The sequence below is a fragment of the Magnolia sinica genome, chromosome 9 (assembly GCF_029962835.1).
Source record: "Magnolia sinica isolate HGM2019 chromosome 9, MsV1, whole genome shotgun sequence".
Lineage (NCBI taxonomy): Eukaryota > Viridiplantae > Streptophyta > Magnoliopsida > Magnoliales > Magnoliaceae > Magnolia > Magnolia sinica.
In genome coordinates, this window is record NC_080581.1 from 11,728,151 (window position 1) to 11,739,780 (window position 11,630).

Sequence of the window (11,630 nt, forward strand, 5' to 3'; positions counted from 1 at the left end):
CCATGCTCTTAGGCCTAAGCACCATAGAGGCTCAATTTGACATAATTGAATGACAACATGGCCCCACCTAGTATGAGCCACCAAACAATTATTATCAATGCAACAATATGGTATCAAATGAGATGTTGAACAACCCTAATTTGAATATTTAGCATCCATGACCATAAGATCACATGGGTGATTATAGGCAACAAGCTTTTCATCAATACCCGTTGTTTGGTGAATTTCTTAATAGCAAGGATTTCAAAGACTCCACTTGGTGAAACTTTATGCCTATAGACGAATGTCATTGGTTACTTCAAAGGCCTTGGCTTTTCAATATACTCTTCAGTAGTGAGATTACCCTGGTGTTTAACAAAATCAAAATGATGTGGCCATGTAATCTGGAGGTAGAAGCCTCTTTTTCATCGTTGTCTTCTCTTTTCCTAGCACGCAGACACAATAGGACCACCATTGTGTCTCAACCCACTTCGATCCGATACAACCAATCTGACCAACCCTTTGAGCGACAACATCTCAAAATACCTTCACCTCATCTATCATCTAGTGAACCCTTAATTCTTTCATACTTTTAAGCATTGAAATTTGGTTTTATATATATATATATTAGTCCTGCAAAGTAGGATAAGGGCTTACAAAGACCACCAAAAAGGGAAACAAACAAAATGGCAACAAAAGGGAAAATTATCAAAAGCCAAAAACAATATTAACTTTCATTTAGATGAAAAACCTCTCCTTAATGAAGAAAAGGCCTCCACCATATCAGACAATCCTTTGCCATTTCGTTAAATATATTTCCTTGTCTATGCTTCATTATTTTGTTCAAAAATAAAAAAAGGCATCTTGTTTTGCAATTCTCTAAATACACATCTACATAAAAGAACTTTCTACTTTTACCTTCTTTTACACAGCTCTAGCCATTCCTCCAGTCAAGGAGAATGAGAGCTGAAACCACATTCTCTAGCAAGAAAAGATGCAATCATGAGCAAAAAAATCCACCCCACTCTAAGAGGATATATGGAATTTCAGAGAGGGGAAATTTTTTTCAAGAGAGAGATCATGAGATGGCTAGGGGTCAAAGTAGCCATTCAAATTCTACAATCTCCACCGTGCTAACATGGTTCGTGAGGGATCAAATGTTCATCCAATGCAATCCCATTGGGCACTTCTCTTTTGAATGATAAAAACATTTTTCCAAGGATAACCAGAATTTTACTAAAATAACAATATAGAAATATACAAGAAAGATAATGAGAACATCTGAACAAAATAAAGAAGAATTATCCCCCTAGCTGTACTAGAAGCCTCAAGAGGGCAACTAGCAAAGGTATTGGAGGCCCTAGTCTACAACTCTACCACTAACTACTTCACCACAAGGATAACCCGCTCATGGCTAAACATCTAATCAAAGTAAAGAAAAATTACACCACCCGGCTAACCTAGAAAGCGTCAATTGGGCAACCGACAAAGGCATCAATGATCGTGGCCCACTCTAGTACTAACCATTTCACCTTAAGGGTAAGATGCTCTAAGCCACATGATTTATCTCTAAAAATCCAATTATTGTGTTCCTATGTAACCATCCAAGGCAGAGCTAGCACAAACCTCCGTAGGATACTCATTTCCTCTCTTTTTTTCAAAATGCCACATGTTAAAGAGCTCTCCAATCTTTCCAAGCATCACCCAAGAGATTTCAAAGACAAAACCACCACATTTTGTTCATAATGGAACAATGCATAAATAGATGATCCATTGTTTCTACATAGCACAAGCACGAGATGCATCTATTGGGAATGATCATCTGTTTATTCTTCAAGTGTCAATAGCGAGAACTTTGTTTTTTCCGACCAGCCATCTGAAGGCAACAACAAGAGGAGGTCTCAAATACCTCTAGATATGCCGAATGGGGTCCTGATTAGAAGGGGAAGAGTAGCCAAATAACGCCGGATAAAAGGATCTAACAAAAAAGCTCCTCAAGCTGCATGGATTCCACGATCATTTGTCCCTCCTCAACTCCTCATGGAAGGATGGACCTAGCTCTATGGAATCCCCATCAAACTGGTAAAGTCAAAGATCTCCTCGTTTATGAGATTCCTCCCAAAGAGAGAATTCCAAACCAACTAGCACCAGCCCAAAGCACATTTTAACAAAACAAAAGACCCCTTCTCCCTTGCAATTCCGTGCAGACGAGGAACAAGCGAGAGCCCTTTCCCTAAACTATCCATCCTCCCAAAAGTAAATGCAAGAACCATCCCCAAGGATGAAAGAAATCTAACCTTACGGCCTGTTTGATTTTTGAATGTTGGTGTAAATACCCTGTAAATGGGTAATTATTACCGTTTCACCCGTTTGAAAATCCTTGAGAATTTCAACCTTGAAAACTAGTTTAAAAGTGTTAGTTTAAATTTTTGGACCTCACAATGATGGATATGACATATCTGTTCTGTCCATCCGTTTTACCACAACATTTTGAGACATGAGCCAAAAAATGAGGTAGATCCACCACTCAAGTGGCCCACACCAAAAGAAACAGTGGCCCTGAGAAGTTTTTTACAGTAAGCGTTTGATTCACTTTTTTTACGTGGCATGGTCCAGTTGAGCTTTTAATATGCCTCATTTTTTGGCTCATGCCATAAATTCATCTGGCATAATGGATGAACGGCGTGGATAAGCAACATGCATCACGGTGGGACCCACAAATATTTTACAACCTTTTCGATTTTTGCGTCAAAAAAATAAGCGATTAAATCAGATATAGGGAAGAGTGTGGTAAATACACGAGGAAATAATTATTACGCATTTACACTGCATTTACCAATGAATTGGAAAATCAAACAAGCCCTTAATGTGTTTGTCACCCTGCGCATGGCTTTCCACAACCAAGAAGCCTTGTAATGAGGCAAAGGCAAAGTGAATCAGCCCCCAACATCAACCCCATACTAACCACGGATCAACTTGTTCCAAAGGTTGTCCCTTTCCTTCCGAAATCTCCACAACAACATAGCCAAAAGATCCAAGTTTAACAAGTTTCAGATATCTAATACCAAGATCTCCCTCATGTTCTGATTTGCATACCTCACCCTAATCCAAGAGATGAAATTTCTTCTTTGCTCAACTCCCTGTCATAAGAACCCCCTTGATGTAGGACAATTAACCACTTGCTCTAAAAGCTCGAACTGTTAGAGTATGACGAATTAATTCATTTATCTCATAGCCCAGGCCCCACATCTCATGGGTTTATGACCTCGGCCGAACCCCCTTCGTGGGCCCCAAATCACATGGGCCGCCCACCCTAAGTGTGTCCCCGCATCCCACGGGCTACCTCACTCTAGCCCGGTGTGAAATGCGCATTAATCACCCCTGGTAAGGAGTCGAACACGAGACCTCCCCCGTGGGCCCCAAATTGCATGAGTCACCCACCCCGAGCGTGCTCTTGCATCTCACAAGCGACCCCACTCGAGCCCAGTGTGAAAATGCTCCTGCATTAATCACCCCCGGTGAGGAGTCTCGAATACGAGACCTCCCGCTTTGATACCAATTTGATGTAGGACAATTAACCACTTGCTCTAAAAGCTCGAACTGTTAGAGTATGACGAATTAATTCCTTTATCTCATAGCCCAGGCCCCACATCTCATGGGTTTATGACATCGGCCGAACCCCCTTCGTGGGCCCCAAATCACATGGGCCGCCCACCCCGAGTGTATCCTCGCATCCCACGGGGTACCCCACTCGAGCCCGGTGTGAAATGCGCATTAATTACCCCTGGTAAGGAGTCTCGAACACGAGACCTCCCCCGTGGGCCCCAAATTGCATGGGTCACCCACCCCGAGTGTGCTCTTGCATCTCACAAGCGACCCCACTCGAGCCCAGTGTGAAAATGCTCCTGCATTAATCACCCCCGGTGAGGAGTCTCGAATACGAGACCTCCCGCTTTGATACCAATTTGATGTAGGACAATTAACCACTTGCTCTAAAAGCTCGAACTGTTAGAGTATGACGAATTAATTCCTTTATCTCATAGCCCAGGCCCCACATCTCATGGGTTTATGACATCGGCCGAACCCCCTTCGTGGGCCCCAAATCACATGGGCCGCCCACCCCGAGTGTATCCTCGCATCCCACGGGGTACCCCACTCGAGCCCGGTGTGAAATGCGCATTAATTACCCCTGGTAAGGAGTCTCGAACACGAGACCTCCCGTGGGCCCCAAATTGCATGGGTCACCCACCCCGAGTGTGCTCTTGCATCTCACAAGCGACCCCACTCGAGCCCAGTGTGAAAATGCTCCTGCATTAATCACCCCCGGTGAGGAGTCTCGAATACGAGACCTCCCGCTTTGATACCAATTTGATGTAGGACAATTAACCACTTGCTCTAAAAGCTCGAACTGTTAGAGTATGACGAATTAATTCCTTTATCTCATAGCCCAGGCCCCACATCTCATGGGTTTATGACATCGGCCGAACCCCCTTCGTGGGCCCCAAATCACATGGGCCGCCCACCCCGAGTGTATCCTCGCATCCCACGGGGTACCCCACTCGAGCCCGGTGTGAAATGCGCATTAATTACCCCTGGTAAGGAGTCTCGAACACGAGACCTCCCCCGTGGGCCCCAAATTGCATGGGTCACCCACCCCGAGTGTGCCCCTGCATCTCACAAGCGACCCCACTCGAGCCCAGTGTGAAAATGCTCCTGCATTACCCCTCAAAACCATTTCCACCATACCGATCACTCTGATAGGGCATTGGAAAATAGCCATATAATATACATGTTAGGCAGGTTCATTTGATCAAAGTTATTCGATCTTTGAATGACATGTAGCAGCTTTTCCAACCTGAAGGTCTCCTCTCTTTGATTTCTTTTCTTAGAGAGGTGTCTCCGCTCTATTCTATCTAGAGCCAAGTGCTAGAGATGCTTTGCTACCTTCAAATGCATAAAAGAATGTTGAGATAATTAGAAGGAAGTTTGCCTGTCTTACAACCAAAAGTCTGTGAAAAATCATAAACTTCTTTTTCCTTGAGTTGCACATGTAGAGGTTCACTTTCTTTTATGTTAATTTTTGTCCCAATATTACTAAAAACAAAGAAAACCTTGCAAAGATTATCCACTTGGGTCTGATCCACCTCACAAAACAACAATGTGCCATCCACAAATTGAAAGTGGTTATACTACTTATATTGGAAGTTAGTATTCTCCACTGAGAAGCCATTAATAAATACAACCTCCCTAGCATGGTCAAGCATTGTATTGAGAGCCTCAGCAACCACAAGAAGAGAGATAATGGGTCACCTTAACGAAAAACATGAGAAATGCTAAGGAATCCCTTGGGGAACACGTTTACTAACACTAAGAAGAAAGCCACACCCATACATTCCTTCCTCCACCATTTTGAACCAAAATCCATTCTTCTAAACATGTAACACACAAAGTTCTTGTCAATGTAGTCATAAGCCTTTTCAACATCAAAGCTTGTGGATAATTCCCAAAACAGCTGCCTTGCATCTGGAATCGATGCATCCATGAACAATTAAAGCACCAACAAGATCTCCCTACAGAATATGAAAGCTCCTTGTGACTCAGAAATGATTATGTTCTGAACTCTTAAGGCTAGTAAAATTGATTACCTATAAGAACTGAAAAAGAAATAGAACAAGAGAAGAACAAACGAAAGGAAATTGTCAAGAGTAGAGTTTTCAGTATCGGTATCAATGCATGTATCGCACCCTTGGGATACGGACATATAACAGTATCGCGCAGGAAATATCGCATGTATTGCATAATGTATTGTTGCTTTGGGGAACATTAGGAAATTGATCAAATGTTTCAATGGAACTCTAGGGGAAGTTGAAAAAGATATCCTTACACACTTAGAAGTAGAACTCAAAAAAAAATCACAAAAAACATGTACACATAATAAGTTTCCTGTGTATAAGATCCTAAACTATGCGTTGGCAGATAGAAGTGATACAATTATACTAAAAATCAGTTCATAATTTATAAATCATAGAAGACATTTAAGAAAACACAATCAATACATTCTAATTACAAGTTAAATGAGTGAAATTGGAGAAATTTCAGATTTCTCCCATTTTCCCCAGATTTGAGAACCAGTGTATAACTAATATTAAGATCACCCAACACTCGTAAACGTATAAATAATAAGGCTAAATAACGTCTACTTGACCAAATTTTTAAAAAATATAATTTTTTTTAAATGATTTTTTATACTTTTAATTAAAAATTTTCAAAAAGTACCGTCAATCAGTATATAATTTCCAACCACTCTAACATGATTTTCCACACTCTCATTGCAAGTTAAATATGTAAAATGGGAAAATTTTCAGATTTTCTCCAATTTTCCCAAATTCGCAAATCAAAGGTTGAAATCCATAATTGAGCATGCAAAATCATGGATTGTCATCTTTGTTATAGTGATTCAAAGTGATATGAAGTAGGAAAAACTGTTTAAATTCGAAAAGAACTCATCGATTTCATTTCCAGTCCGCCCATTCTATGATCTTGACTTCCGCACCCAAATACCATTTTCTCTCCAAAAAGTTGAAAAGGATCGGTCAAAATCAGCTTCAGCACAGTGAATGGAAGCAAAAAATGTTAGAAATTTTGCGATTTTAGAGGATTTTTTCCCAATTTTCAAAAGGAGCTGATACCAACGATATGTATTGACTGTGTCATCAATACTTTGTAATTTATAACTGTGACATTTTGAAAATATCACAACAATGTATCGATATGTCGATGATGCATTGAGATATTATATGAAATATCGCACAATACCCGGAAGTATGATAACTTCCAGGTTGTTCCTTACCAGGGAGCTGTGATACCGATAGTATCGGCCGATGATATTGATACTGTAATCAATGGTCAAGAAGCAATTGACATGATGACTCTTTCTAACTCACACAAAACCTCTCTGAGAGAAGATGCCCAATAGACCAAAACGAGGCTACAAAAAAAATGATAGTAATAATAAGGGGCAGAAGAGAAGTTAGAAACCTAAACCCCCTCCAACATTCACTCAACTCCACTCAGGAATAATCTTAACTACCAAAGTACCTTGAAATTCCCATCTCACTAAAGTTCAATCAACCATTGAGGAATCAATTCTTCTCTTAATAACTGACAAGACGAAACCTTACAGTAAAAATTTCCCTATTCCTTTCTTTTCACACACACAACACATGATGGTATGGGCAAGTATCTTCCATAGTATATTACCTTGATAGAGAAACAGTCCCCTAACCACCCAATAATGAAGTTTTTCAGCAACCTATTCAAGAGTCTCTATGTTCCAAACATATGGAAGAAATGGTACCACACTTGCCTCACGAAATAGGCAATGCAAAAACTTATGGTTAACAAATTCCTCGTTCTCAAAACACATGAAGTAGATGCTTGAAAGAGAAAATGAAAAGAAAAATGTGAAGCAAAAGAGTCCTCCCTACCCACAGGCCATCATAAAACCAAATTCTGACCAAGTCCTCCCCACCCAAAGGCCATCATAAAACTAAATTCTGACCAAGTCCTCCCCACCCACAGGCCATCATAAAACTAAATTCTGACCAAGTCCTCCCCACCCACAGGCCGTCACAAACCAAATTCTATCCCCCATTCCAACATGAATTTGAACCCATTTTTCATGCATCACAGCCAAAAGAAGAAAGAAATAAACAAACAAAATCAAACTGGTTAACTCATCTTGTTGGCCACACTTGTATGAAGAAAATGACTGGTGATAAAATTATCCATGGTCCACATTTCACATACAGGTGTGGCAAAAAAGTGTTTGAAAACCAGGACGGACCTGACTGTGCAATTCGTAAAGCCAACATGATCATATATTTAAATTAATTATAAATAACAAAAACCAAGAACAACATGAAAAAGCTCCCAGACTGAAAAAACCTAGGCGTTCAACAGGTCGCCCAGAAAATATATGATTAAGAAAAAAAAAAAAGCAGATGTTCACATTCAACTGTAAAAATAAAATTAAAAATTAGAAAAATAAATAAATAAAAATAAAAAAGGCTAATATTCCTATGGCCAAGATCTTCCAATCCCATGATGCCAATGATTCGGACTTTGGCTCATTGACCAATGACCCCACTTTTCCAAACTGGAAAATCAAACTGTTAACCTCGAACATCCATCCCAGCATTGTATAGCGTGAGATACCAGAGGTTTAAAAAAAAATAAAAATAATAAATAAATAAATAACAAAAGAGGAAAAGAAGATGCTGCTGTTGCTGATGATGATGATGCATTCATTATATCAAACATGTCACCCGCAACCACTTGCAGATAAGGAGAACATGCAATTAGCTACCTGTGGGGCCCAGCATGGTGTGTGCACATCGTCCAACCTGCTTGCCAGGATCCCCCAAACGTAAAAAATGCCACGATTGGCGGGCATGCCACATCAATGGAAAACAACAGACTGCCACCCAAAAACCTCCAATCCGACCGTCGGATCGGCCTCATTCTAGAACCATACCGCTTTGATCGTGGGGTGACCCCATTGGACAGGTCAGATGCCATGCACAGCCCCCAGTGGGCCCCACACGCAGCTGAGATTGCAATTCTATAACTAGCTGCGTGTATGAGACATTCGCTTTCATTATGGAAAAGCAAAAAGAGGAAGAGTATATGAAATAGAAGAAGAACGAAGAATAGAAGGAAGAAGAATCCACATACCCTAATCTCTTCCCAGACTGAAGTCGGAGGAAAAGGAGACAGGAAAACCCAACATTACCAAATACCAATCCTCTAACCCTTTTCCCCCCTTCTATAGCCCGGACCCAAAAGGGCTTGGACCGCGCTGCCGATCCACAGCCCCCGTTGAGTAGGACGCGGGTTGCATATTGACACTGCCAGTAGCGACTTCGGTACTGAACGGTTCTACGTGGGCCCTACCATGATGTATGTGTTGCATCCACGCCATCCATCCATTTTGGATCATTATTTTAGGGCATAGCCCAATGAAGTATTTGTTTTATCCATGCCATCCATCCATTTTTGGAACACCATTTTAAAGCATGAGCCCAAAAATGAGGCAGATTCAAATCTCAAGACGACCACCTTTTAAAAAAAATTAAAAATTTGATTGAATGTCCACCTTTTAAAGACTTTATAGGATCCACTGTAACGTTTATTTGCCAGCCAACCTGGATTAACTACTGACATGCTGTATAGGGAAATGGATTGGCTACTCCCCCTGACACCAGCCAATGGCTGGAGGTCGGTGATCTGTGGGCTCCACCATGATGTATGTGTTTGATCCATGCTGTCATCTATTTTTACAGATCATTTTACAGTATTAACCAAAAATGAGGTATATCCCAATCTCAAGTGGACCACATTAGTTTTGAATGAGCGTCGACCATTAAAAACATTTTAGGGGCCACAAAAGCTTTGGATCAAGCTGATTTTTGTTTTTTCCCTTCATCTGGACCTGTATGACCTAATCAACGGATTGGATATCAGATAAACAGTACAGTGGGCCTTAGGAGGATTTTAATGGTGGATATCCAATCACTATTGTTTTCATGTGGTGTGGACTACCTGGGATTTATGTACCTCTAATTTTTGGGATCAAACCTTAAAATGATCTTTAAAAATGGATGAACGGAATGGATGAAACACATACATCATGGTAGGGCCCACATAGCTTCGACCATCAGCCATGGGGCTAGTTGTAGGGGTTGAGGCGGGCATCGGACCAAGTCGGATCGGATTGGGTCTAACCCGATTCGGTTTGAAATCTAATTAGGCTAACCCGAATTCGATCCGATCTGAGACATACGACTCGATCCAATCCAACACACGGTTGCCATGACCTGAAGCGAGTCCGACTCGGTCAGAGAACCCAAGTCAGATCGGGTTGGGTGCGATTCGGATCAACTTTTTTAACGGTAAAAATCATTATCCTCGTTGTTATTTTCAGTGTGGTCCAGTTGAGCTTTGGATATGATTCATTTTTTTTCCAAATGATTTAAAATGATCATGAAAAATGGATAAACGATATGGATATAATAAATACATCATTGTGGGGCCCATCTAACATTGATATCATTTGAGCCGTTCGTACAACTCGGAGCAAGGTGTTACAACTGTGAACGTGCACGCAACTGTTAAGCCTATAACGTGTTGTTCAAGAAAACACTGAAGTTAGCAAGTTATGTAGGTTCGATCATGGGATATATGTTATATCCAAATCGTCCATCCATTTGGTGAGTTCTTTTTAAGGCTTGAGACTAAAAATAAGATAGATCTGACTATCGAGTGGACCACACTGGAAAAATCATTCTCATCTACTATTTGTGGTGTGGTCCAGATGATCTTTGGATATGATTTATTTTTTGGATAATACTCCGTAATGATCTCTAAAACCATATGAACGGTGTAGATATAATAAATACATCACTGTGGCCCATATAACCTTGATCTCCTTTGAACCGTTCGTACAACTCGGAGCTCGAGGAGCGTCAGTGCTCTATCAATCCATCGCTTCCCTTCACCAATGGCAGGTCCTAGACATTTATGCTTCATTGTACGATTACTTATGGAATGCATGTGAGTTTGATGTAAGGACACCCACATGAGCATTTTATTTTCTACTTGGGCGGGATGCTTTGATACTCTGGCAGGTTTGATACTCGATAAACGCGCATGTTGAAGTTGATAACAGATCACACATGATCAAATCATGGGACTATGGATGGGTCATGACCCAAGAATGTTTTGAAATTGGTATTTGTAGTTGGCTAATTGGTTGATATTAGTGGACGGTCCACTAATCAGAGGTCAAGATCATCTGATTGATCTAATTTTAGGATTGTGTTCCATCTATTGAGAGTCTCGATATTTGGTTCGTTGGATTCAAGGTACAAACGTTTCACGTGTACGGTTTATGTGTGCATGTGTATGGAACATTACAAGCTTGCAGCATATCAGATAACTTCTTTTGGAAGCATATTCAAAGGGCTATAACCCAAGATTACAACGTACTAAACTGCTCGTCTTCACACGCCACGTGCCTACAGCTATAGCCTACGGGCTATGCCACAGGACGCGGATTGCGCACTACCCCTGCCCGTCCCTAGCTCCGAACAGGTAGTTCTGTGGGCAGGCCCACCGTGATGTATCTGTACATCCAAACCATCTATCTCTTTCCTAAGATTATTTTAAGGCATCAAAACAAAAATCAGGCAGATCCAACAATCAAACGAATCACACGAAGGAATATTTCTTATTATTATGGTACACGAATGAATATTTCTCATTATGCTTAGTAAACTCTATTGGGCCCCACCTTGAATGCATTCGGTTCATCCACGTCGTTCATTCATTTTTCCAGATCATTTTAGTGATTGAACCCAAAATTGATGCATATCCAAAGCTCAGGTGGCCCATACCATAAGAAAAATGTAGAATTATTGATAAGAACCACTCCGAATCGGGTTGGGTCGGGTCGGTTCGATTCGGATCCATTCGGATCGAGTTTTCGGATCAGATCGGTCCGGAGTAACCATTACTCGATCTTGAACCGAAAAGAAGTCAGATCTGGATGACCCCACTCAATCCGCATCGATCCAGGTCGTCGGTTCGGT

General features: G+C 41.1%; 1 protein-coding gene across 6 annotated transcripts in view; it reads right to left on the bottom strand.

The window, feature by feature from the left end:
* The window catches only part of LOC131256899 (alkaline ceramidase-like), a 31,496-nt gene extending 22,618 nt beyond the window's left edge, over window positions 1-8,878 (bottom strand). For 5 of the 6 annotated variants that reach the window (XR_009177012.1, XR_009177009.1, XR_009177008.1 and 2 more), the window contains exon 1: window positions 8,716-8,878. The gene's annotated coding sequence lies outside the window, so the exon portion shown is untranslated. The remainder of the gene's footprint in view (window positions 1-8,715) is intronic. The other variant, XM_058257992.1, reaches the window with a different exon arrangement.
* Window positions 8,879-11,630: the final 2,752 nt, after the last annotated feature.